The sequence below is a fragment of the Ovis canadensis genome, chromosome 2 (genome assembly GCF_042477335.2).
Source record: "Ovis canadensis isolate MfBH-ARS-UI-01 breed Bighorn chromosome 2, ARS-UI_OviCan_v2, whole genome shotgun sequence".
NCBI classification, from domain to species: Eukaryota; Metazoa; Chordata; class Mammalia; order Artiodactyla; family Bovidae; genus Ovis; species Ovis canadensis.
The window spans coordinates 137,262,974-137,289,932 of NC_091246.1; the positions used below are offsets into that span (position 1 = coordinate 137,262,974).

Genomic DNA, 26,959 nt, shown 5'->3' on the forward strand with positions numbered 1-26,959 from the left:
AGCAAGGTGAAAATATACAGCCTTGATGTACTCCTTTCCCAATGTGGAACCTGTTGTTCCATGTCTGGTTCTACCTATTGCTTCTTGACCTGCATACAGATTTCTCAGGAGGCAGGTCAGGTGGTCTAGTATTCCCATCTCTTTCAGAATTTTCCAGTTTGATGTGATCCATACAGTCAAAGGCTTTGGAGTAATCAATAAAGCAGAAATAGATGTTTTTCTGGAACTCTCTTGCTTTTTTTTGATGATTCAACGGATGTTGGCAATTTGATCTCTGGTTCCTCTGACTTTTCTAAAACCAGCTTGAACATCTGGAAGTTCATGGTTCACGTACTGTTGAAGCCTGGCTTGGAGAATTTTCAGCGTTACTTTGCTAGCATGTGAGATGAGTACAACTGTGCACTAGTTTGAGCATTCTTTGGCATTGTCTTTTTTTGGGATTGGAATGAAAACTGATCTTTTCCAGTCCTGTGGCCACAGCTGAGTTTTCCAAATTTGCTGACATATTGAGTGTAGCACTTTCGCAGCATCATCTTTTAGGATTTGAAATAGCTCAACTGCAGTCCATCACCTCCACTAGCGCTCAACTGGAATTCTATCACCTCCATTAGCTTTGTTCATAATGATGCTTTCTAAGCCCCCCTTGACTTCACATTCCAGGATGTCTGGCTCTAGGTGAATGATCACACCATCGTGGTTATCTGGGTCATTAAGATATTTTTTGTTTAGCTCTTCCATGTATTCTTGCCACTTCTTTATATCTTTTGCTTCTGTTAGGCAAATAACCCCAAGACTATGTACATATGTGTGTGTGTGTATATATATACATAAAATATCCATTTATAGATCTCTATAACTAAACTTCCCCCCCAAATATTATGTAATTAAGTAATTTCAAACACCAAGACCAGTGCCTAGGCTTTTTGACAGACAATCTGTAAATAATAATTATAAAATTATAATGTGCTCAGTCATGTCTGACTCTTTATGACCTCATGAACTGTAGCCTACCGGGCTCCTCTGTCCCTGGAATTTTCCAGGCGAGAATACCTGAGTAGATTGCCATTTCCTAGGATGGTTTTTACTCTACTACATCTTACTCACAGCGGCCCATCTATCCAATACTCTATTTATTAAAGACTTTCTGTGTACAGTAGCAGAGAGTATCCAGCAAGGCAGCAATCCTGGAGCTCATTAGAGAGGCTGTGCAGAAGTTCTCCACACATCTGATAATATAAGAGGTAGGAGTGAATGGACAGCCCATAGACAAGTTAGAGCAAAAAGGAAAAAACCCAAGGCCGAACTCTGAATCAGTGGCTCTCAGGTTTAAGGAGCTTCTTAAATTAAAGGGACTACCAGACTCCATTCCTGAGAATCTGATTCAGAGTATTTGGGGCCCAAGCAAATGGGCTTTGTGACAAGTACTTCAGATGATTCCAAAGCAGGTGATGTGCAGACCACCTTTTGAGAAACTTAACCCTATATTATAAAAAGGAAAAGCTGATAAATTGAACATTACTAAAATTAAAAATGTTTGCTCTGTAACAGACTCCTTGTTTAGTTACTAAGTCGTGTCCAACTCTTTGTGACCCCATGGACTGTAGCCTGCCAGGCTCCTCTGTCCTTGGGATTTCCCAGGCAAGAATACTAGAGTGGGTTGCCATTTCCTTCTACAGACCCCTTGAAGAGAATGGAAAGACAAGTTATAGACTGGAAAATTATTGATATTTGCATATATGAATAAACTCTGTGGATTGCCATCAATGTCATTTCCTGGTTTTGTTTTATACTATAGTGATGTAAGATCGTCCCTAAGAGACAGATACACAGGACCTCCCTGTACATTTTTAGGCAACTTCCTGTAAATCTATAATTATCTCATAACAAAAAAAATTTTTAAATGACTACCTGTCTGTCTAGCTATCACACTGATAATAAGCTGGTGAGTTATACTACAACCTGAAATAGTATTTATTTTAAAGTGTTATCAACCAGCAAAGCTTGACAACTCACAACTTATGAAATCTTCAACAATGTTAACCTGAATGGCATAGGCATTCTCTTCATATTAATTCAGATGTTTAATGCTGTTGTCATTATTATTACCATTTCACTTTCTGAAGTCATATTACGACATACACCATAGAAACTGAATAAATTATATGACTTCAAACATATGCAGTAGTTAACATTAAGAACTGTCAGGAAAATATTTCCATTTTCTCCTATTAATGTAATACTGAACAAATATTAGTTTTTAAGGCTTTATAACTAGATTATTCAAAAGCTTAATAGAGTTATAGGGAAAAGAAGAAGACTGGCTGGCACTAAGGAACTGTCTCAATATATTAAATAGTGTGCCAGCAAGAGTATTTTCAGTATCTCAATTATTGTGAATAATACTACTACTTAATTAATAGCAATCATAAGGGAATTACTATGTACCAGATACTGTGCTAATAATCTCATCATAAGTAGATCATCTTTCTTAATATATACAACCCATGAGGTGGGTACTGTTATGGAAGATGGGTAAAGAGAGAGATTTAATAGCTCGTCCATGACCAGAGCTCCTATGATGTTAGAACTCATGCTACGACTACTGAACACTCAACTGCCACTGCCCCCGCCACAGCATCACCACCTTACATTCCCAGAACAGGGATACCCCAGGTCTGCTCTGAAAATGCCAGAGAAATTAGGAGCTCGGGCTTCTGATCAAGTTTGTAATTTGACACCAAACATTCTAACAACCAACTAGAGTATATAATAATGTCCACAGTAATTCCAGTTACTGTAGATGGATTAACGCTGAAACTCACACCCCACTGAGAAGCCTTGACCAATTCAGAGGAAGCAGCCATGGTAAAATAAGGCCAAGCAAAACAGATGGGAACGGCTACAAACTTTCAGAGAGCAAGGCCGTTTTACAGGAAGCCTCGATTCAAGCATTCCTTCTGAGTATTTTCTCTTCATTTTTCTTTTTCACGTGTGTGTGCGAAGTCACTTCAGTTGTATCCGACTCTTTGTGACGCTATGGACCACAGTCTCTCAGGCTCCTCTGTCCACAAGGATTCTGCAGGCAAGAATACTGGAGAGGTTGCCATGTCCCCCTCCAAAGGATCTTCCCAACTTAGGGATGAACCCATGTCTCTTAATCTCTTGCATTGGCAGGCAGGTTCTTTACCACTAGTGCCATGTGGAAATGGCTATAATCTTTCAGAGAGCAAGGCCATTTTATGAGAACTAGAAATTCAATGGAAGTGGTTGTTATCTGATTTCTAAATTTCACTTCTATGGTGTATTTCACTTCTGAAGCTAATTCAAGGATTTCTTTTGAGTATTTTCTCAATTTTTTTCTTAAAGGGAAGACCCTGATTCCAAACTTAAAGACTGAAGAAGTAAGTCTTGTTATTTTTACACTCGGACTATTAAACAGGTTTCTTGAATCAGCTGCTTTAGGTTGCTTGAAAAATTATAAAATGTGAAAAATAATAATTTACAATTCCTAATGTTATGAAAATGAATACATCCCAGGCAGTACACCATGACAGCTTCTAGTCAAGTCTTTAGGAAATCTTTCTCATATAATGATTTGTTATCCAATGTTAGTTGCAATTAAAAATTATCTGATAGTTGAAAAAAATCAGGAGTGCTGAGTCACTGTGAACCTTCTCACAGCAGCTGAACAAGAAGACCTGGGGCATAGGGGCGTGTCCTGCTTCCATTACACCGAAGGGAAAGGTTCTAAAGAGGGGTGTTGCTGGGCGAGTTTTGAAAGACCAGTCTGAAGCTGTTAATCCAGAAAAAAGCATGGGGCTGAGTAGACACTCAGCGTTCTGGATATAAAGAGCAATGCCCCCATGTGATTTAAGACAATAGAAACAAAAAGCAAATGTAATACATTATTTAAACTCTGAGAGTAATGAGCTAGGTAACTCAGTTTCCTCCTCTATGAGAAAATAAAAATAGTAGCTAATAATTGCTTAATGAGCTGTGACAAGGGTACTACTAATCTTCATATTTAGCCATCACAACCACCTTATAACATAAATACTATATCTCATTTTTACATATGAAGAAACTGAGGCTACACAGCTGGGAGGGGAAAGCTAGGATTCAAATACAAGTCCTTGGAATCTGGAGCCTTCCCCTGCCCTTAGTCACCGTGCCCTATGCCTCCTGGATTAGAGGTTTCCAAACTTATCTCTTTAAAGTGAAGGTACTCGTGCGAAAGCACCATAAAGTACCGATAAAATAAATCTAAAGGTAATATACATCTTTATGTGATACCAAGTTATCTTAGGGTAGATTCGAGAATAGGCAAACAGCAAAACACGGTAAACATGTAAGAAAAACATACAGGAAAAACTTCAAATACAGGAAAGCTGTGCTGTGATTTTATTCTGTGTGTGAAGTGAGAAACAGTTAACTATTGTTTTACCCAGTTTAAGGCTGTGAACTCCAGAACACCAGTGTCCAGTTCACAGGCGATGGGAGCAGTTTGAGAAACTCTAAAACGGATGTCAAAGATGTGTAAATCTGAACAAAGATTAACCTCTTATTTGTTTAAATTTACTAAATATGCTTATTCAATTTACAGGAGAGATTTAACAGGATGTTATAGATGGTGAGGAGGTGGGGAAAGGACCACGGATAGGTGAATTGTTGTAGGTGGAAATGCACACAGATATTCACTGTGGTGCTAATTATAAAACAGAAGGTACAAGCAATGGAAATATTCCCACAACAGGAAATGATTAACTTACAGGATGCTATGTAGTCTTCAACAATGCAGATCTATATTACTGGTACAAAATGTACTCATGCTATGAGTTAGACGGGAAAGGCAGATTACAAAAGAGAGAGAAAGCATAATTCCATTAAAAATCTTTATAGTCTAGGTAGTGGACACTCCCAAGTGTTAATAGCAATTATCTCTACAGGATGCAATTGGGACAATCATATATTCATTCTCTGAACAATCATACCTAAGGGTAAGTTTTTCCTTCCACCAGTGTGCCACACGAAGCCTTTTCCACTTCAAAGGAGGATGGTCAAGGATAATCTTAGTGACTCATACGCTCCCTGGCACCTTTCAAGAGCACATATTTCAGAGCAACTTTATTTTTTTTTTTAACTTTTTAATTTGTATTGGAGCATAGCTGATTAGGGGCTTCCCTGACAGCTCCTGCATTGCAGGAGACCCGGTTCGATTCTTGGATCAGGAAGATCCCCTGCAGGAGGGACAGGCTACCCACACCAGTATTCTTGGGCTTCCCTGGTGGCTCAGACATTATAGAATCTGACTGCAACGTGGAAGACGTGGGTTCGAGCCCTAGATCAGGAAGATGCTCTGGAGGAGGGCATGGCAACCCACCCCAGTATTCTTGGCCAGAGAATCCCCATGGAGAGAGGAGCCTGGTGGGCTACAGTCCATGGGGTCATGAAGAGTAGGACGTGACTGAGCGACTAAGCACAGCACAGCGCATAGCTGATTAACAAACAATGTTGTGACAGTTTCAAGTGAACCGCAAAGAGACTCAGCCATAGATATACATGCATACATTCTCCTTCAAATTCCCCTCCCATCCAGGCTGCCACATAACACTGAGCAGAGTTCCATGTGCTACATATGGTAGGTCCTTGTTGGTTATCCATTTTAAATATGGCAATACGGTCAGGCAACCATAAGTTCACACTTTAAGTCTTTGACTCTCTTTCCGTTTTGTAAGTAAGTTCGTTTGTATCATTTCTTTTCGTGCATGAGTGCTTGGTCCAACTCTCTGCAACCCTATGGCCCATGGCCTGCCAGGCTCCTCTGTCCATGGGGCTCTCCAGGCAAGAACACTGGAGTGGGTTGCCATTTCCTTTTCCAATCATTTCTTTTTAGATTCCATTTATAAGGAATACCATACACTATTTCTCCTTCTCTGTCTGACCTATATCACTCAGTTCCATAGCGCCTTTAATATTTCCCGAGGCACTGTATGCTTCCATATTTCGTCTATTTGACTTAAGGAACCCACCCAATATGCCAATGAAATAATAAAACCTAGACTATGTCCTAGGATGCAAAATAAATCAAACTGTACCCCTCTGCGATGAGACTTCGAGCCTCCTTCAGTGTCCATTCTCTCCTCCTTTCTTACAGAAACAGACCTCCCTCTACCACTCCACGGCCACAAATCACCCAGCAGCAGCCAGCCTGTCTACAATCCCCAGCCTCCCTTTCAGCTAGACATGGCCACCCAGCTCTCTCCACTCAACGGAATCTGGGCAGAAGGATGTGTGCAATTAGGCCTTTAAAAAAAGAAATTGCTTGCCCACTCTATTTTCTCTCCCCAGCTCCCAGCCTTGCTACAGGTAGGGTGCAAAAGCGACCCTAATCAGCTAGTTTCTACTCTGTAGATGAAGTTAATGCTACAAGTGATTTGGAGAACAAGAAGGTATAAAGCAACCAGTCTCTAAATGGCTTGTACGTCGGTGGTTTTCAAATTTCAGAGTACATCTCAATTACCTGCACGACTTGTTAAGCCCGGAGTGTTGGAAGTGTTAGACGTTCAGTCACACCCCACACTTTGTGACCCCATGGACCGTAGCATGCCAGGCTCCTCTGTCCATGGAATTCTCCAGGCAAGAATACTGGAGTGGGTAGCAATCCCCTTTTCCAGGGGATCTTCCCAACCCAGCGATTAAACCCAGGTCTCCTGCACTGCAGGGGGATTCTTCACAGTCTGAGTGTTGGGCCAGTCTCCAATTTCAGATTCACAATTTGCATTTCTAAAAAGTCCCGAGGTGATATTAAAGCTGCTGGTCCATCTAGGGGAGGACATCGTGCTAATGAACGAACCAGAACTGCTCTTTCGTTAGGGTGGCCACTAGCCACGTGTGGTTACTGAGCACTTGAAAGGTGGCTAGTGAGATTGAGGAGCTGAATCTTTAATATTAGCTAACTTTAATTACCTAAGTACCAATATTTGGTTCAGTTAATGGAAAACTTTTAACTATGTTAAGAATATCTTGGGTATGTGGAACTACTTTTTTCAATTATATATTTTATGAACTCTAAACACTGACCAAGTACTTCTGATGAAAATTTAGTGTCTGAGTTGATATGTGCTACAAGGATAAAATACATATAAGACTTTGAAGACTTATTAAGATGAAAATTTAAACTATTTCATTAATAAATTTTACCCTGATTATATACTGGAATAATACTGTTATTATATTAAGTAAAGTATATTTATGAAACCAATTTCACTTATTTCTTTTTTAACATGGCTACTAAGAAATTTAATATTGTTACATACGTGGTTCACACTGCATTTTTACTGAATGGCAATGATCTAGATTAGTATGTGAATGAGAAAGAGAAAGTGGGAGACAGACCTTCTGTCTTGTATGAGCAGTTAGTTTTGTTTGCAGTCTCTTCATAATAGCTATTTAGCCTGAACCCTGTTATCCTCCTATGCAAAATGTACAATTTCCAAAGTCCTGGTGACAAATGTACTATGCTACTATTCCTTTTTCACTCATTCTAATCCTTTTTTCTTTTTTAATTCAACCTCAATTGCACAGAATTGGCTTAATCACTATCTTTGATATGGAACACTTTCATATCTCTGGGTCACACAGGCTTCCCTCATTCACTCATCCTTCACATCTAATGTTGTAATATGGAACCATGATCCCACCACCCGAATCAAAAATTAGACTGTGACAATAACTTATTAATACCTACTCAACAGCCCTTCCAGTCTCAGCCTCCTGAGATAACAACCAGCCTGAATCCTGTACTCAAGATTCTACTGCTTTCCTTTCTATGTATTATCATCTCATCTACATGGATTTCTAAAAACTATGGTTATGATTTTAGTTGCTTTTAAATTTATAGAAAAGGCAATATATGTAATATTTTTAGAATTTTTTCATCTTATATTGTGAAAACATCTATGTTGCAACCCTTTCATTATACTTTATTTTGATTATGGCATGTCTCCCACAGGGTGAATATAATACAGTTTACTCATCTACTCTCTTGTCCAGAGACACTGGGGTTTTCCTAGGTCTTGATGTTGTGTACTCTGCCACCATAAATATTTCTGTATATATGTGCAAGAATTTCTTTTACATATATACCTGAAAGCAGAATGTTGGAAATGTGGTCAACTTTATGGGTAACACCAGAACTATCTTCTAAGGTAGTTGCACCAATTTACTAGCAGGGTATGAGATCCTCTGGATCACCATCTACCCTAGCACTTGACATTAACACCCCTTTTAATTTTTCCAATCGAGTAGGTATAAAATGGTGCCTCATTGAGGCCCTGAGTCATATTTCCTTCCAAATCATAAATGACGTTGAACATTTTGGGTATATTTCTTGGCCATATGTATATCCTTGTCTGTATCTATCTTTATGCTTTTTTTTTTGATTGGTAGGACTTCTTTGTATATTCTACTAATCCTTTCGTCTTTTGTGTATCTGGTATAACAAACCCCATGAACCCAACACTAAATTTCAAAAATGATCCATTCATGGCCAATTTTGTTTCATCTATACCTCTATTCCTCTCCATTCCCACCAATTATATTGACGCAAATAACAGGCATCATATAATTTCAATAATGCTTAGTTAGATTTTATTTTAACGTAATCCAACGTGTCAACCTTTCTTTTATAGTAAGTGTTTTTTGTGTCTGAAGAAGTCTCCTTCTTTGAAGACTAAAAGTCAAAAACACCTTAGGAAATGTCTTCTTATGACCAACTATGAAATTTTAAAGTTATGTTTTTTTTCTTGGTATTTAAGACTTTGATCCTTCTGGAGCTGATTTTTTATTTTTTTGGAAGGGTATGAAGTAAGGATCTATTTTCATCTTTTCTCCTAAGGATAAGTTTTTTTTTTCTCAGCTCTGTTTACTGAATAGCCCTTCTTTTTTCCCACTAATCTGACATATACCAAAGATGTAAACCTGTTTGTAGGCATGTGCTAATGTCTGAATTGTGTTCTCCCAAAATTTTATGTTGAAATCCTAAGTGTGACTGTAATTCAATATAGGTCTTTTAAGGATGTGAATGGATGATTGAAGTTGTTCAGTCGTGTCCGACACTTTGCGGCCCCATGGACTGTAGCCTACCAGGCTCCTCTGTCCATGGGATTTTCCAGGCAAGAATACTGGAGTGGGTTGCCATTTCCTTCTCCAGGGGATCTCCCTGACCCAGGGATCGAACCTGGGTCTCCTGCATTGCAGGCAGATGCTTTACCCTCTAAGCCACCAGGGAAGTCACTAAAGTTAAATGAGGCCATAAGGGTGTGGCCCTAATCCGACAGGACTGGTGTCTTTATGAGAAGAAGAGACACCAGGGAAGCACACGCCCAGAGAAAAGGCCATGTGAGGACACAGTAATGAAGGCTGTCATCTGCAACCCAAGGAGAAGTCCTCACCAGAAACCAACCCGGCATCACCTCAGTCTTGAACTTCCAGCTTCCAGAACTGTGAGGGAAAAAATTTCTAATGTTTAAGCCACTCAGTCTTCGGTGTTCTGTTACGGCAGTGCTAGCAGACTAATACAGTATTTTCTGGGGTTTTAATTTTATTCCACTGGTCAGTTACCTGGCCCAATGCCAGCACCACATTAAATTTCTATATCCTCATAACAGGTCTTGATATATGGCAGGGCAAGTTCGTCCTGCTTACTAATCTTATACATACGTTTAAGGTCAAATTCAGATTTAACTTACTCTATAATGGAACACTGCTGACCCCTCTTCTCTTTAAACATGTTGCATTTGATTGGCACCACCACGCTCAAGCCTCATCCAGTTTTAGACTGTTCCCCATACATGTTCTATGGGTAATGGTCTCATACTTAATATCAGTCAGTTAAGTTGCTCAATCATGTCTGCCTCTTTGCGACACCATGGACTATAGCACGCCAGGCTTCCCTGTCCATCACCAACTCCTGGAGCTTGCTCAAACTCATGTCCATCAAGTTGGTGATGCCATGCAACCACCTCATCCTCTGTCGTCCCCTTCTCCTCCTGCCCCTAATCTTTCCCAGCACCAGGGTCTTTTCCAGGGAGTCAGTTCTTCACATCAGGTGGCCAAAGTATTGGAGTTTCAGCTTCAGCATCAGTCCTTCCAATGAATATTTAGGACTGATTTCCTTTAGGCTTCCCTCAACAGCTCAGCTGGCAAAGAATCTGCCTGCAATGCAGGAGACCCCAGTTCAATTTCTGGGTCGGGAAGATCCGCTGGAGAAAGGATAGGCTACCCACTCCAGTATTCCCTTGTGTCAGCTGGTAAAGAATCCACCTGCAATGCTGGAGGCCTGGGCTTGATCCCTGGGTTGGGAAGAACCCCTGGAGAAGGGACAGGCTACCCACCCCAGTATTCTGGCCTGGAGAATTCCGTGGACTGTATAGTCAATGGGGTCACAAAGAGTTGGATGTGACTGAATGACTTTCACTTTTCACTTTCCTTTAGGAAAGTGGTTTGATATCCTTGCAGTCCAAGGAACTCTCAAGAGTCTTCTCCAGCACTACAGTTTGAACTCATCAATTCTTCAGTGCTCAGCTTTCTTTATATTCCAACTCTCACATCCACACATGACTACTGGAAAACCCATAGCTTTGACTATACAGACCTTTGTCAGCAAAGTAATGTCTCTGTTTTTTAATATGCTGTCTAGGTTGGTCATAGCTTTTCTTCCAAGGAGTAAGCATCTTTTAATTTCATGGCTGCACTCACCATCTGCAGTGACTCTGGAGCCCAAAAAAATAAAGTCTGTCATTGTTTCCATTGTTTCCCATCTAATTACCATGAAGTGATGGGACCAGATGCCATGATCTTCGTTTTTTGAATGTTGAGTTTAAGCCAGCTTTTTCACTCTCCTCTTTCACTTTCATCTAGAAGTTCTTTAGTTCTTCTTTGCTTTCTGCCATAAGGGTGGTGTCATCTGCAAAGCTGAGGTTATTGATATTTCTCCCGGCAATCCTGATTCCAGCTTGTGCTTCATCCAGCCCAGCGTTTCTCATGATGTACTCTGCCTATCAGTTAAGTAAGCAGGGTGACAGTATACAGCCTTGACGTACTCCTTTCCCAATTTTGAACCAGTCCATTTGCCACATCCTGTTCTAAGTGTTGCTTCTTGGCCAGAATACAGATTTCTCAGGAGGCAGGTAAAGTGGTCTGGTATTCCCATCTCTTTAAGAATTTTACAGTTTGTTGTGATCCACACAGTCAAAGGCTTTCAGTTCAGTTTCTCAGTTGTGTCTGACTCTTTGCAACCCCGTGAACCACAGCACGCCAGGCCTCCCTGTCCATCACCAACTCCTGGAGTCCACCCAAACCATGTCCATTGAGTCAGTGATGCCATCCAACCATCTCATCCTCTGTCGTCCCCTTCTCCTCCTGCCCCTAATCTTTCCCAGCATCAGGGTCTTTTCAAATGAGTCAGCTCTTCGCATCAGGTGGCCAAAATACTGGAGTTTCAGCTTCAACATCAGTCCTTCCAATGAACACCCAGGACTAATCTCCTTTAGGATGGACTGGTTGGATCTCCTTGCAGTCCAAGGGACTGTCAAGAGTCTTCTCCAACACCACAGTTCCAAAGCATCAATACTTCAGTGCTGTTTTCTTTACAGTTCAACTCTCACATCCATACATGACTACTGGAAAAACAAGAATCAGTGAACACATTGGTCACACAGGAGATGTTCAATGAAACTGTTACTGTATGGCTCACAAGGACAGCAGAACTATTTCCACTGTGGCCACTAACAATGCAGGAGCTTCAGTTGGTAGGGAACCGAGAGTCATGAATTCTCCCTGCCTCTCTGAAAAAGAACACTACTGAAGACCCAGCACTGGAGAAAGATGATTAACCATTTAACTATGAAAAGCACTATCAAACTCAAATTTATCTTGAAAGAGTCTAGGAAGAGTCATTCCATCATTGACTTAAGACATAATTCCCTACAAATGCCAAGCACCTGGCTAGATGCTGGGGAGACAAAGACAAATAAAACGAAGTTCACAATCTGAAGGGTTTGAAGTCTAGAGGGGGAAAGACACACCTAAAGAAATCACGGCAATGGTAGAATATGCACTAGACTCCACGTAGCACAAACAAGGGAGCAGTTACCTGGGGAGAATCTAAGACTGACTGGTGTTCCTTTTTCACTGCCCAGCTCCTGTAATTGGCATCCTTTATAAATAACTTCTCTTCCAAATGCTTATGCTCTCAAAGGGTAAAGGCTAGCCTTAGAGAACAGAGATTTGCACACTGCGCTAGTTATTCTCCCCTCCCCCGCTCTTCCATCATCCAGTCTTTCCTTGCTCTTCTCTGTGTTCCAGGAAGCTAACCTCTACAGACTGCGTCACAGCTTCCCGGTGGCTCAGTGCTAAAGAATCTGTCTGCAGTGCAGGAGCTGCAGGAGACACAGGTTCAGTCCCTGGATTGGGAAGGTCCCCTGGAAGAAGGCACGGCAGTTCACTCCAGTACTCTTGCCTGGAAAATCCCATGGACAGAGGAGCTTGGTGGGCTACAGTCCATAGGACTGCAAAAGAATTGGACATGACTAAAGAGACTTGGCACACAAACACAAACACACACACACACACACACACACAGACTGCATCACCTAAGGGATCTTGGGTAAGATCCCTTACCACTACCTTCCACATGAATTTCGCTACAAAAATACCAGCAGATCAGAGAAGATAGGAGAGGAGAGGAAAGGGGAGTCAAGGTATTTACCTTCACCCCCATCTCCCTGCCTGCTTCTGTCCTGCCTGTAGCTGTTGCACGCCTACAGTTTCACGGCCAGAGCTTTCGCTCACTGGGTCCCAGAGACACCGCTTTCTCCCTTGTTTCTTCTGACCTACAGATCGTCATGGTTTCCACTGTTGCTGGCTCCAGAGAACCTGGGGGTTCTCTGGACCCTGTCCTCATCCGGAACTACAAAATCCAATCTCTTGAAAATATCTGAGTAAAACTTCTGTTTACCAAGGGCCTGAAATGCTGTCACTGTTCAACACTGACTGAAGGTAAGCCTTGGACATTTTATCAAGTGCTGCATATGCTAGCTTCAACTGGAGTAAAATTTGCATCTCTCCTGCACCTGGTTTGACATCTGCAAAAAGGGGGCTCTTAAGAGCAGGTCTGGCTATTTCAAGAATGAGTCATGGACTTTTTTAAAAGGACGAATTAAGCACCTGACTGACAATTCTGAGAGTAGAGAATGGTCAACTCACTGGTATCCCCATCTAGGCTTTCTCCCCAGGACCACACAATGCCTGTTTGCCTGAGCCTGCATTCCGCTTATCCGAGCAGCTAAAACACCACCACCTGTCATAATAACCATCCAGGTATACTGTGGATGTGTTTTGTTTTTTAAAAACCTGCTTTAACTAAACTAGTTTCCAGTCTGTGATGGTTCTGATCCATGAAAGCAGTGAGTAAAATCGTGCCCTATCATTCCGAGTGGCATCATTTGGATTCCAGAAAAATCACTCATGATTTATTCAAGGTACAATGGAGAGTACTGGAAAGAAAACAATATGAGTTCCTAAAGCAGAGCTGACCAAATACATCATATAGGCAAGTCTGTTTCAGTGAAACAACATTTTTATTGTATACTTCCCAGAAGTCTCCACTATTCTTTTTTCTCCCCAGATATTCATTTATGGACCATGTATTTTTTCCCCTATGAGTAACTTTCTGGTCTTCATTCTGAATTCCTTTCTGCTCAATCTGAGCTATACTGTTTTCTTATGCATGAACCATTTGCTCATATTTATTACCTTGATTTCTGTCACTGACTTCTATGCGTCCTTCTTCTTCGACCGTCTTTTTCTGTCCCTGCTCTCTCAGTTCTCTTTTCTTTTCTTCGTTCTCTCCCTCTCCTGAGTTCATGTGAGATCATGGCATAACCTCACTTCCCCCAACATTAGTAGAATGTCCTAAAACAGACAAATGCATTAATACTTCCGCTCACTTCCTCCCTTCAGTGGTAGCATTCCCACTGGGACTTGGGGCATTCGATTAGAAGCAAGTGAGGTTGCCCAGGCAACGGCTCCAAATTGTCCTAGGATGCCTGGCAAGAGTGTTTTACACAGCCTGATGTGAAGGTCATACTAGCCAACCCCGTGACAGTTAAAGGCGCAGTCTCTGTGCCGTCAGCCAAGGGCTCAGGGAGCATCCATCAAGATGATCTCAATAACATTTGCATAATCATAAAACTGTCAGACTCCCAAAGCCATGAGGACCCACGAGAAAGACTATTTCAGAGAGCCAAAGATATAGCTTAGAGAAGGGACAATAGGTGAGTGTGCTAGAATCATCAAAATGAACACTTAAAAAACCAACCAGATGGAATCCGATCACTTAGCTGGTGAAAACACTTTAGCTACTCGGGTTTTCTCAAATGATTTAGGAACAGTTCTACCCCGAGGCAAGGCTATAAATGGAAGGGTCTGGAAAAAGTAACTCTGTGCCTTTTACTTTTTATAATTTCCTGAGATAAGAAGTATTGAAAACATCATTCTCAAATACCAAGACACAACATTGAAAAACATGCTCATATCCACCAAATTAATGTTACATTTGACTAAATCACAATCAAAATTCCAATCGAGTGGAGCGAATGCAGAGAAGAAATCCAATGTCCCTAATACATGAAGTGCTCTCACAAAATAATAAGCCAAAAACAGGAATACTCCTATAGAAAATGGATAAAGCAAACTAGTCAATTGACCACAAATTCAAATGGCCAATACAATGCAGAGAAATGCTCAGCTTGAAAAACAAAGATGCAATTTAAAACAATAAGAAATCACCTTTCACGTGACAGATTACTAATGAAGCAGAAAAAACGTTTAGGAAAGTTATCTAGTAATAAGTCTCCTAAGCCTTCAATGCAGGTTCCGCTTTGATCTAATAAATTCTGTATTTAAGAGTTTATCTTCAGTATATAATCAAGCAAGTGCCCAATCATGTATACAAAGATGTTCATCATGGGATTGCTTATTATAGCAAAAAATCAGGACACAACCTACATCCAGCAAATCTTCACAGCCATTCTAAGTGATGTAAATATAGTCAGCAATATGGAACAGCAGTTCAGATATTTTCTCTGGTTGGAGCAAGGGGTAAGGAAAGGGTTTACAAAGTACCATGTGTCTATTTTTGTAAATAAATAAATAATATAGGAATATAAATCCTAGGGAAGAAAATATGGGTATTTAAACACCAAATGTTATCTGAGTATTTAACACCAAGTTTGGACAGTGGGATTATGAGTGATTCTTATTTCTTGGGGGAGAGTCTATCTTAATTATTTTTCTGGCATGAAAAATACCACCTCCCATAACATTTAGTTTTAAAATGTTAAAATGAATTGTAATTACCTTACATGCATATCAAGATTTTTTTTTTTTTTAGCAAACTTGCTTTAGGCCAAGATTATTAAATCTCTTTGTAATCTGTGAGTCTCTACAAATTAGAATATAGAAGATCCTTAGACATCTATGGATTTTAGGTAGATGGATGGACAAGAGATTAAAATGACATCATCAGCATCAATTCCTAGAAGTCAAGATAGTATCTGAGAAAGTTGCAGCTTAGGGTTGCTCGCTGACATAATCACAGAATCAGAACCTCGTGGGGAACATGCTACAAACCTTCTCTTGTTATAGGCTCCAAGAGGGTGATTTCCTCAGCAGATATCTTGCTCTTTCCCCGGCAATTCAATGTACACCATAGAAAAAAAAAAAAACCAACAAACAAAAAGCCAACACCTACAGAGAACATGGGGTCTGAGAGCGGGATCTAATAAGAGGACTTTTCACACACAGGGCCCCGTGGTGGTCTCCTCTAGTGAGGACAGTCTAAACTCTGTGCCTGTGGGAGGTCATTGGGCAATACAGGCCTGAGCCCAGGAAAGCAAAATCATTCATTTTTACCTGTTCTGCCAAGTAAAAGTATCTCAAGCTTGTATCCCCAGTTGTGAAACAAGCTCCCTTCTACCCCGCAAAACATGGCTGGTTGACTGCATCAATTATCCTGTGAGCATCATTCACTAATCACAGCCACTCCTTTGAAAACCCAACCCACATCTCTGTAAGAATACATTGCACTTGACTGATGAACGGTGTTCACTTTTATCCTTAAACTAAATATCAGCTATTGTCATTGTGGGACTGTTTAGAAGTATATTACCTGGTGAAAATTTCACAACACAAACACACACGTCTGTGCATAACCAACAAATAGGTTTAGGACTACATAGTCTTAGAATTTACTTTGCCAAAACAGCATGCTCACAGCCTCATCTACCCACGCAGGGTGCTTTCTGCCAGGTTCATTCAACAATGACAGACTCACTTATTAAGAGGTTATGTATTCACTTTACAATGCAGTTCCTTCAAGTAGCACCTAATATGCTTATAATAAGCTTATTAGATGTGCTTATTAGGTATTTTTGAGTGATGCTTCTACCCAACCCTAAAATAGCTGGCAATAACCCAGCCTCACCTAAATTTCACCAATGCTGCTCAAGTTCTTTATCTTCATCTTTGTTCAGGTTTATATTTCCTCTTTTCTTTTTTCTCTTGATTTTTAGGCGTTTGATAAGTGGCAATCTCTTGGCTGTGCACAAGTGGGACTTCCAGAGGCTTGTTTTGTGGTGGTTAGAATTTACAGTCGATGTGAATAGTCTAGTTGAAACAGCCAAGCCCCAGAATGCAGGGAAGACAAAGAGCTTCTTTACCACAGGGAGTCCTTGAGTTGCCTTAGTGGGCTCAAGAGTCAATTACCTCTGAGCTAAGCCCATAACAGAACCAGCATTCTGGGGGCAAGAACCTGGCTTAATGGACACAGCTCAGTGATCCCACAAGGGCAATCTTTTCAGATGCTTTCATTGCTCAGCTGCACGCTAGCAACTTCCTATAACTGCATTTTCCCATGGAGTGTCTAGGCAACATGCAAAAAATCCAAAATCGACAGGAAAATCCCATTTCAGGAGATAATCCTGATGTCAGCAACAGAAGCAGAACTACAAGAGACAGTCCGGCTGTGTATGCAAGTCAGCTGACGATGCTTCTGCGACATCACGTCTTACTTCTAAAAATATGGTTTCATTGTTTCATTGTTCTCTATAAAATAAGAATATGAAACATATTTTATAAACAGATATCAAATTCCAGTTAGAAGTTGACTCATTTTCCAACTTACACACTTCCCATTAACCTGAAATAGTCAATTAGCACAACAGAACTTAGTTCTTAAGTCCTGGCCAAGCCTGTTGTCACATTCTGGCTTCTGATTATCTGTATTCCCAGATTTCCTCAGCACACAGTGATCATTCCGTTGAAGGTGCATCGGAGCAGTGCCCCCATGATCTGCTTGCAGACCATACTGACTTCATCCTCTGCCCAACATCTCTGTCCCCTTTCCTAAGCATTCAAAATCTGAAAACTTTCAGAATTAACTATATTCTCACATTTTTTGAATCTTCGTGACACTAGTTAGGAGAATGTCCTGCATTTTCGGCCTTGAAAAGGCATTGCTCAGATGCACTAGGGTGATGGTGGAGGTAGTTATTTAATTCCATCCATCCTGCTAGGATTTATTGACCACAGTTCAGCATATTGAAGATGACATGTCACAAGGTCACTAATTGCTCCTGACATATGAGGTTTACCACTGGAACCTCTGAATATGAAATGGGTCTCAGATTTAATAGTGCATAATCAGTTCCTGTTTCAGGAAACTCTTGCTGGAAAGGGGTCTGATGAGACGGCTTCCAGCAGCAACACGCGCTGATCATAAATAATTACTCGCTAAGAACCAGCCATTCAGATGCTGACATAAAATTCAGCTTTCCCTCCCCTCACTACTAGTGTTATAAGCAACATAAGATTCACTATCTGTAGCTCTTTATTGATACTGCTCTAAATGTCACCCTTGGACTGTAAGGTACAATCTGCAGAACCCAACCGTCATGGAACTAACAACCCCCACGGGCTTTACAGTAGGACTAAAGCACCACAGTTTATAAATTTACCTGGGATTTTGAAACTGGGCTTTTCCACTTACCATTTTTGATTTTGGGTAAATTGTTCAACTTCTGTACTTCAAGTTTCCATTCTGTAATATGAGGATAAAAACATCTGCTCCAAAATACTGTGAGGATTCAAGGTGAACATGGATTCGGGCTTTGTATTCCTAGCAAGAAACCCCCTAAAATGATGCTATGCTGTTCTCAGCGCATCACATCAGGAGACAAAGGATGTCAGATCATCCCATCATCGATGGTGCTAACCGTGATCACCTGCGTAAGTTTGTGTCTGCCAGACTTCGCCATCAAGTCTCCATTCCCCTCTTCGTAATTACTGAGTATTTTGTGGAAAATACTGAGACTATGCCAGTATCCACTCTTCATCAAACCTCCACCCACACACAGACAAATCCTGGCTTTATCAATCATCATTGTGATGTTTGCCAAATGATGGCTTTCCTACTTTCTACCCTACTACATTTTTTGGTGGGCATTCTCCTGTAAGAACTTATTTTCCCCCATTCCCATTCATTTACTGATCAACATAGATTCATTAAATCTGATTTCAGTTCATGCTTTGTAATACATTACTACATTATTTATTTTAATGCTCCAGTTTTTCCAGATCTGATCTGTGAGAGCCCCTTGAGCTTGTGTCTTTGGAAAGCAGATTCAGTGAATACAATTTTGTGTACCCAGAGGTAGGTTCAGTGCCAAAAAAACCCCTCTTCTTTTTCAGTGTGCTTTGGGAGTGGTAAGACAACACAGAAATCATTCACAAATCCTAGCTTTTTTTTTTCTTTTCCAGTAATCTCCTAGTTTTGACATTCATCTTTAATTATAAGCAGATCTCCTCTTAGAATCAACTGTCAGATAGCTTTCAAAAGGGAGTACCTATACTAGCCTTTCATGTTTGGGAACGCATGTAAGAATTAAAGATTTTAAAATTAAAAAAATAAAAAACTAAAAAAAAAGGAAAGGAAAAAAAAAACAGGCCGTAAAAAAGAATTTTCGGCACCAAGCATCTTCCTCAAATATCTCCCTTGGTTCAGGACACTCCTTAGTGATCTCACACTGGCTATAGGTCACACTGGCATCTCAAACGACATGAGATAATGGGTATAACTCACCAGACTGAGCATAGATGCTCAGTTAGTGGCAACGGTTAACGTCTGTCTTTTTACCCACCTCAGAAATAAAAATCCATTCCTCCTCTGGTACCATCTACCTCCATCTACCTAATCTTGTCAGATACCCCATCTTTTGACCAATAAGCCACAAAGTCATCTTCAAATCTTCTCTCTCCTCCCTCAGCTGATAAAACTCTGCTAGTGCTAGAATCTAGCTTCTAGTTCAGGCTCCTGCCCTTAACATTCTCTCCTTCCCTCACTTTATCTTCCACACCACAGGCCTCTTCCTAACTAGTATGAACATGCTCCTCCTCAACTGGGAGGATCCAGTCGAATAAGGCAGGATCCCCACGATTGGCGCATGGCACCAAACCACGTCTCCCTAGCCTTCCATGCTGCAACCTCACTGAATTCCAGGCCTCCAATTATTTGATTACCTATTTGTCTCAAGAAGGCCTCCAAATACAGGGCAGTATTCTGCCTCTTCTTTTATCTCCACTGCCCAGCTCTGTACTCAGTAATAGTTTCTGTGTTAATAAATAAAAAGGTACCGAAGACTGAGACACAGTTGCCCACTTGTTAGACACAAAACAGCCAATTTTCCTAGAATTTTATTATTGATTCACACCACGTAATAACAAACTTGTTTTGGGTAGCAGAGTAATGAGGTCATTTGGAATAAGCAGAACAGGTAAAAATTTCTTTAAACAGGTATTAATTACATAGTAAGAAGCCCAATGAATAAATATTTAATTACCATTCTCTATCCCAGAAGTGCCAAGTTCGGTCTCTTTGGGTTTCTTTTTTTCAGTTAGTTATAGTGTTAAACTGGTGCTTTGTATCAAAGTTTTCTTTGAGAGTCAGCTTGATGTACCACGTCGGCTTCAGGCTACAGTTTCCAGTTATTCAATCCAATCTCGGTATTACTACGAAGGTATTTTTTAAGTGCAATTGAAGTCCATAATCAGCTGACTTTTAAGTATGGGGGATCATCCTAAATAATCTGGGTGGCCCAGCTCCAGTCACTCACAAGACCTGAAGGTTGGAGCTGGGGCTTCCCTGAAGAAGAAATTCTGCCCGTGAACAGCAGCCTTCTTATGCCCTAAACCCAAGAATTCCAGCCTGCCTTTCCTGACCTCCTGCCTTACAGATGTACTTGCCTAGCTGGCCCCTTCAATCACGTGAGAAGGCTGATTCCTGCAATAAATCTGTTCTCTCCTACTTGTTCTGTTTCTCTGATAGAACCCTGACAGATATTCAGACAGACTACTTCCAGAATAGAGGGGGAAAGCGTATGTAATAGCTGAACAGTTAACAAGATCTCAATCAGCTTTCACAGTATTGCTTCACGATGGAGTGGGAAGTATTTGAGTCCTAGAACATCAGATTCCCCATATTCCCACAAATACACATAACATATGCCGTGGCTTCTGTCCAACCGTATTCATTATAAATTCATTTGACAAATATTTGTAATGAATGGTGAATGGTGAGCCAGACAGGCACGGTCCCTGCTCTCAGGGAGTTTACAGGCTAGTAAGAGAATCGGGCATCAAAACAGTAATTATACAAATGCTCATTTAATTATAATTATGATGAATGCTAGGAAATACAGGATGCTCTTGGCATATTTAGTAGGGGACTCTAACCAACTGGGGAGGACTTTTGGAAATGTCACTGAGGAATGACACTGCAGCTGGGATTAGAAGTGTCAACAGGCTGCAGCCACGGGCTTCCCAGGTGGCTCAGTGGTAAAGAATCCGCCTGCCAACACAGGAGATGGGGGTTCAATCCCTGGATCGGGAAGATCCCCTGGAGGAGGGCAAGGCATCCCACTCCAGTGTTCTTGCCTGGGAAATCACATGGACAGAGGAGCTTGGTGGGCTACAGTCCAGGGGGTCGCAAAAGAGTTGGACATGACTCAGCAACTAAAACAACAAACAACAACAATCACTGCACACTTTAAAGCAGATCGTGGCCTGATCAGATCTGCGCTTTAATATTTTCCTAGCAGCTGTGCATAATTTGAAAGGAGGCAAACTGGATTTGGGAAGAGTAGTTACAAGATTTTCGCTACTGCAAAGAAAAAGACAATGAGGGCATGGACAAGGGCAAGGTGATGGGGATGGAGAGAGATGGCTGAAAGGTATCAACAGGATGTGGGGTTGCAATGGATCATTTCCCAGGTTGAGAAGCCAGGGTCAGGGGAGTGGGGAGAGGGAAGATTTGGGAGAGAAGATCTGTTCTGGGCACACACAAGTTTGCAATTCTTGTAAGATTTTCCACATGGATATATGCACCTCGAATCCAGAAGATACCCGGCCCAGACAAATATGTGTGGAACTTGCTAGCATGTAATCAGAACTTGATGAGGTCAGACAGGGAAGGAGTATAGGGAAGGACTAAGACCTAAGACTAAGACTGCCCTGGGAGCAGATATTTTAAGTGGATGGAAGAAGAGCCTGAAGAGGAGCAATTGAGAAGATTTACATTCAAAAGGGCGCACATTTTTCACTGAAAAGGAACTAGTAACCAAGTATAAAGGTAACAACTCAGGGAAAACCCAATTTAAACCGACATGAATAATTTCCAGCTAAGGTGTTTTCTACAATGAATACCACCTCACTGATTACTATTTGCAATAGTTATTCAGTCTTTGGGTCAAATCGTACTTTCCGAAGTCACTTCTTATTAACACTACTGACTCGGTCCTTTATGCATAATTAGTTGAGGCAATTAGTTACAAGGCTCACATTAGAACACATTGCTTTAATCTTTTGAAAATCACTGTATGCCACATAATTCTAAGAGTGCCTCACTTGAAAGAAAACACGGAACCAATAGGAAGTACTAATTTTAAAAAGCTGTAAGAAGAGTGCCCCGGCCCCCAAGAGAATCACACAAATTAGTGCAGGCTCAGTGACCAAAAGAACTTAGGCTCCAGGAAAAAACACATTTAAATTGAAATTGCACTTTCTCAGACTAGGAACACTTCTTGCCTTAATCCTCCCCATTAATACAATACAAGATATGTCAGAGAAAGCTCTACAGTGCGTTGAAGTTCAGAGGGCAACTTGTAAGGCAGCCTTATTACGGCTTATAAAACCAGGCCCAGCAGAGGCCCACAGATCCAGCAGTCACCACAGTATGGTGCTCAAGTGGGGACTTGATGAATATTTGACGACGACATTTTTCCTGCTTTGCATGCTGTTACAAGGCAGCCCCCATCTTATCAAGGGGACTGGGGCCAAGTCTATGACGTGAACCGGAAACACGTTTTTCCCTAAAAGTTATAAATGGTGGAGCCCAGGCCATACGTTAAACCCAAGAGTTTAACTAGAGCTTCTGACCACCATTTATAACAATGCTTTTGTGAAGAAAATGCATCAGGCATAAATAACTTAGTGTTCCAAAGATGTATCTTTCCTCAGCAGCACTCCCAAAACGGACAAAGATGCCACTTTCCCAAAGCAGCGGGAAAAGGACTCATCTGGCTCCAGGCCAGGAATGTGGGCAGTCGGGTAAAGACAGGACAGGAGTTGGGAGCCGGGAGTCAGGGCCAGTGGCTGCCACTGACAGACCAAAGCCCAAAGGTGAGGATGCAGAGAGTAAGTGGGGGGTGGAGGTGGGGGGGCAGGACAAAGACTCAAGCCCTAGCAGGGCTGTAGGGATCCAGGAGGGTTAGGGGTTCCTTACCCAAATGACTGAGGCTGTGGTCAGAAGTGTGCCGCAGGTGCTGGAAGCATGTGCTAGCAGGAGCCCTGAGGGGAAAAGCGGGCCAGGGACAACCTGGGAAGTGAGCCCTAGACAAGGGTGGGTATTAATCTTAAGACTGAAGGCCCCTGGCCCTTCAGGACAGACTGTTATCCAAAGTCTCCGAAACCAGATCAAAAGTCATGCAGCTACTCCTCTATCTGTACACAGAAAGGTTCTCTGCCTGGCCTTCCCAGGATTTTCTAGGTGATTCAAGACTTACCCGGCATTATATCCGTGTAGTCATGCCCCATTTAGACGTGGTGGCTTGGTTCTATCTTCACCCTAGTCCTTGTCTGAGCCTCTGTTCCATCCCAGGAGAGAGTGGTCATTTATATATCCAGTGTACAAAAGGCATATCGTGTCTATATTTATTAGTCTTCCAAAATTGATATCTAAACCCAAAAAAAACTATCAAGGCACAGTATTCAAAAGTGAAAGTTGGTCAGCTGTGTTCGACTCTTTGAGACTCCATGGGCTATACAGTCCATGGAATTCTCCAGGCCCGAATACTGGAGTGGGTAGCCTTTCCCTTCTCCAGGGGATCTTCCCAACCCAGGGATCAAACCCAGGTCTCTCACATTGCAGGCATATTCTTTACCAGCTGAGCCACAAGGGAAGCCAAAAATACTAGAGTGGGTAGCCTATCCCTTCTCCAGTGGATCTTCCCGATCCAGGAATCGAACTGGGGTCTTCTGCATTGCAGGTGGATTCTTTACCAACTGAGCTATCAGGGAAGCCAAATATTCAAAAGGTAGCCATCAAATTGGTTGAATCACCTACTAGTAAAGTACTAGTCTGTCCTAATTGCAGAGGAAGATGAATTTTAAAGTCTTTGTTGATTTAAAAAACTTTTAATGTACCTACAACATTTATTTTTAATATAGTCTTATTTTTTTTCAGAATACATAGCAATAATATGGACAAAAGAGATAAAAGGCATTGTCTTAAAAAGCATTTTAAGTCACTTAGTAGGTAAGAAAAACGGCAGCCAGATCTGTAGCCTTCAAGAGGAAACTTGCTTGTTGTGAAATCTTCCCTGACCGACTGAAAAAAACCTAAAGATATTGCTGTGTCAGTGAGAGTGGGCTTCCTCATGAAACTAGCTCTGTCCGCAAAACCCTCAGCTCAGAAGCCTCCTTGAGTGCTGGGAGCTTCCCAGTCAGGTCCCTGGTGACTCACTCTTAAAGAGAAGTAAATAAACAGTCAAGGATCACCAGACTTCTAAGGAACAGCTCTAACATGAAGGACAGACTAAAATAAGCAAACAGAAGAGAAACATCATGCAGGACACAGAGATTGTACCGGGAACAGAAAACATTAATATCCTTAAAGGAGTAAGAAAAGACACTGTATCCATAAAATAAGAAATCCTTTAAAAAAAAAAAAAGGAAATTCAGACATGAAAAAATCAAAAGAAGGGCTGTAAAATAAGGCTAAGGATATTTCTCAAAAAGTCAGGCAAAAAAGACTAAAAATGAAGACATATGAGAAAAGAAAAGCCGTGAATCCTAGAAGTCTATTACTCAAATAAAAAGATTCCAGAAAAATGAATAAAGAGGAGAAAATCATCAATAAAACTAAAGAAGATGTTTCAGATCTTAAGAACCTGAATTTTCCAGTCTGAACTGGCTCACCATATACCCAGAAAAAAACTGGATTTAAAAATAGAAAATATTAACGACTCGACCAAAAGCAAACTTGAAATCAGATTCAAACGGTGAAGTTTTAGAATAACTTTGCTCCTTTTAACAGACACTGGAAGCTAGGGGATAAAGACGTAAATATTCTGAAGGAAAATTATTTCCAACCTAGAATTTTATGTCCAGTCAAGCTATCAATGAAGAATGAGAATAATGTAAAAATATTTACAGACATGTAAGGTCTTAAACAACAAACGTCCGTCTAGTCAAGGCTGTGGTTTTTCCAGCGGTCATGTATGGATGTGAGAGCTGGACTGTGAAGAAAGCTGAGTGCCGAAGAATTGATACTTTTGAACTGTGGTGTTGGAGAAGACTCTTGAGAGTCCCTTGGACTGCAAGGAGATCCAACCAGTCCATCCTACAGGAGATCAGCCCTGGGATTTCTTTGGAGGGCATGATGCTGAAGCTGAAACTCCAGTACTTTGGCCACCTCATGTGAAGAGTTGACTCATTGGAAAAGACTCTGATGCTGGGAAGGATTGGGGGCAGGAGAAGAGGACGACAGAGGATGAGATGGCTGGATGGCATCACCGACTTGATGGATGTGAATTTGAGTGAACTCCAGGAGCTGGTGATGGACAGGAGGCCTGGCGTGCTGCAATTCATGGGGTCGCAAAGAGTCGGACATGACTGAGCGACTGAACTGAACTGAACCGAAGGTCTTAAAATGAAAAAGGACATAGAAATTGATTTAATCCTAGATATATCACTAATCACCTTAAATGTAAATGGGATTAAACATTCAAACAAATACATAAAGACTTCCAAACTAACACTATGCTTTTTACAAGAGACAATTTAAATAAAGAAAGGCTGAAAGTAAAAGCCTGGGTTAAGGAAGATGGCTTAGCTAGAGTAATATCGCACAATACAGACTTTAAGACAAAATCATTAACAGATATTTTTAAAGCATTTAATACTGATAAAGGGGTCATCCACCAGAAAGACAGCACAATCAGACATAGTATACACCTAACAGGGCTTCCAAGGTGGCTCTAGTGGTAAAGAACCCACCTTACAGTGTAGGAGTTGTGGGTTTGATTCCTGGGTGGGGAAGATCCCCTGGAAAAAAGAATGGCAACCCACTCCAGTATTCCTGCCTGGAAAATTTCATGGACAGAGGAGCCTGGTGGGTTACAGTCCCTGGGGTTGCGAAGAGTCAGACATGACTGAAGCGACTTCACAAGCACACATACACCTAACAAAGTCATTTTTAAATTAATAAAGAAAAAATTGATAGAACTAGGAGGAGAAACTGACAAATCCAGAAGTACAGTTCAGTTCAGTTCAGTTCAGTCGCTCAGTCGTGTCTGACTCTTTGCGACCCCAGGAATCGCAGCACGCCAGGCCTGTCCATCACCAGCTCCTGGAGTTCATTCAAACTCATATCCATCGAGTTAGTGATGCCATCCAGCCATCTAATCCTCTGTCGTCCCCTTCTCCTCCTGCCCCCAATCCCTCCCAGCATCAGAGTCTCTTCCAATGAGTTAACTCTTTGCATGAGGTGGCTAAAATACTGGAGTTTCAGCTTTAGCATCATTCCTTCCAAAGAATACCCAGGACTGATCTCCTTCAGAATGGACTGGTTGGATCTCCTTGCAGTCCAAGGGACTCTCAAGAGTCTTCTCCAACACCACAGTTCAAAAGCATCAATTCTTCAGCGCTCAGCTTTCTTCACAGTCCAACTCTCACATCCATACATGACCACTGGAAAAACCATAGCCTTGACTAGACGGACCTTAGTCGGCAAAGTAATGTCTCTGCTTTTGAATATGCTCTCTCGGTTGGTCATAACTTTCCTTCCAAGGAGTAAGCGTCTTTTAATTTCATGGCTGCAATCACCATCTGCAGTGATTTTGGAGCCCAAAAAAATAAAGTCTGACACTGGGAGACTTTAATACAGCTGTCAGTGAAAAAAAGCAGACTGATTCACTAAAAGTACAATTAAGAAATACAATATGATACAATTAAGAAATTTGTATCCTTTTAGCACCAGATTTGACTATCCTAACATTTAAAGTTTTAACAGTTTTTCATACTGTACCTCTTAAATCTTTTGGAAAAAAAATGGTGGGAGGAAGGAGAGGGAAAGAGATCTAGAGTCTGGTTAATAGTATTATACCAAGGTTATTTTCATAGACATGCTATAGTTATATAAGAGGATGACATTAGAGAAACAGATGAAGGTGGACCAGGCATTCTTTGTTGTACATTTACAACTTTTCTGTAAGTCTAAAGCTATTTGAAAATACAAAATTAAAACCATGAACAAACAAAAAAACTTTGTACAGCACAGTGCAAA

At 41.2% G+C, this 26,959-nt stretch overlaps 1 protein-coding gene and 1 non-coding gene across 8 annotated transcripts in view; both read right to left on the reverse strand.

Annotated features, from left to right (window-relative positions):
• The window catches only part of OSBPL6 (oxysterol binding protein like 6), a 221,953-nt gene that overhangs the window by 170,715 nt on the left and 24,279 nt on the right, over positions 1-26,959 (reverse strand). The gene's annotated exons all lie outside the window — the stretch shown is intronic.
• TRNAC-GCA (transfer RNA cysteine (anticodon GCA)) lies at positions 9,217-9,289 on the reverse strand. Its single transcript has one exon. It is a non-coding gene; the product is annotated as a tRNA-Cys (tRNA).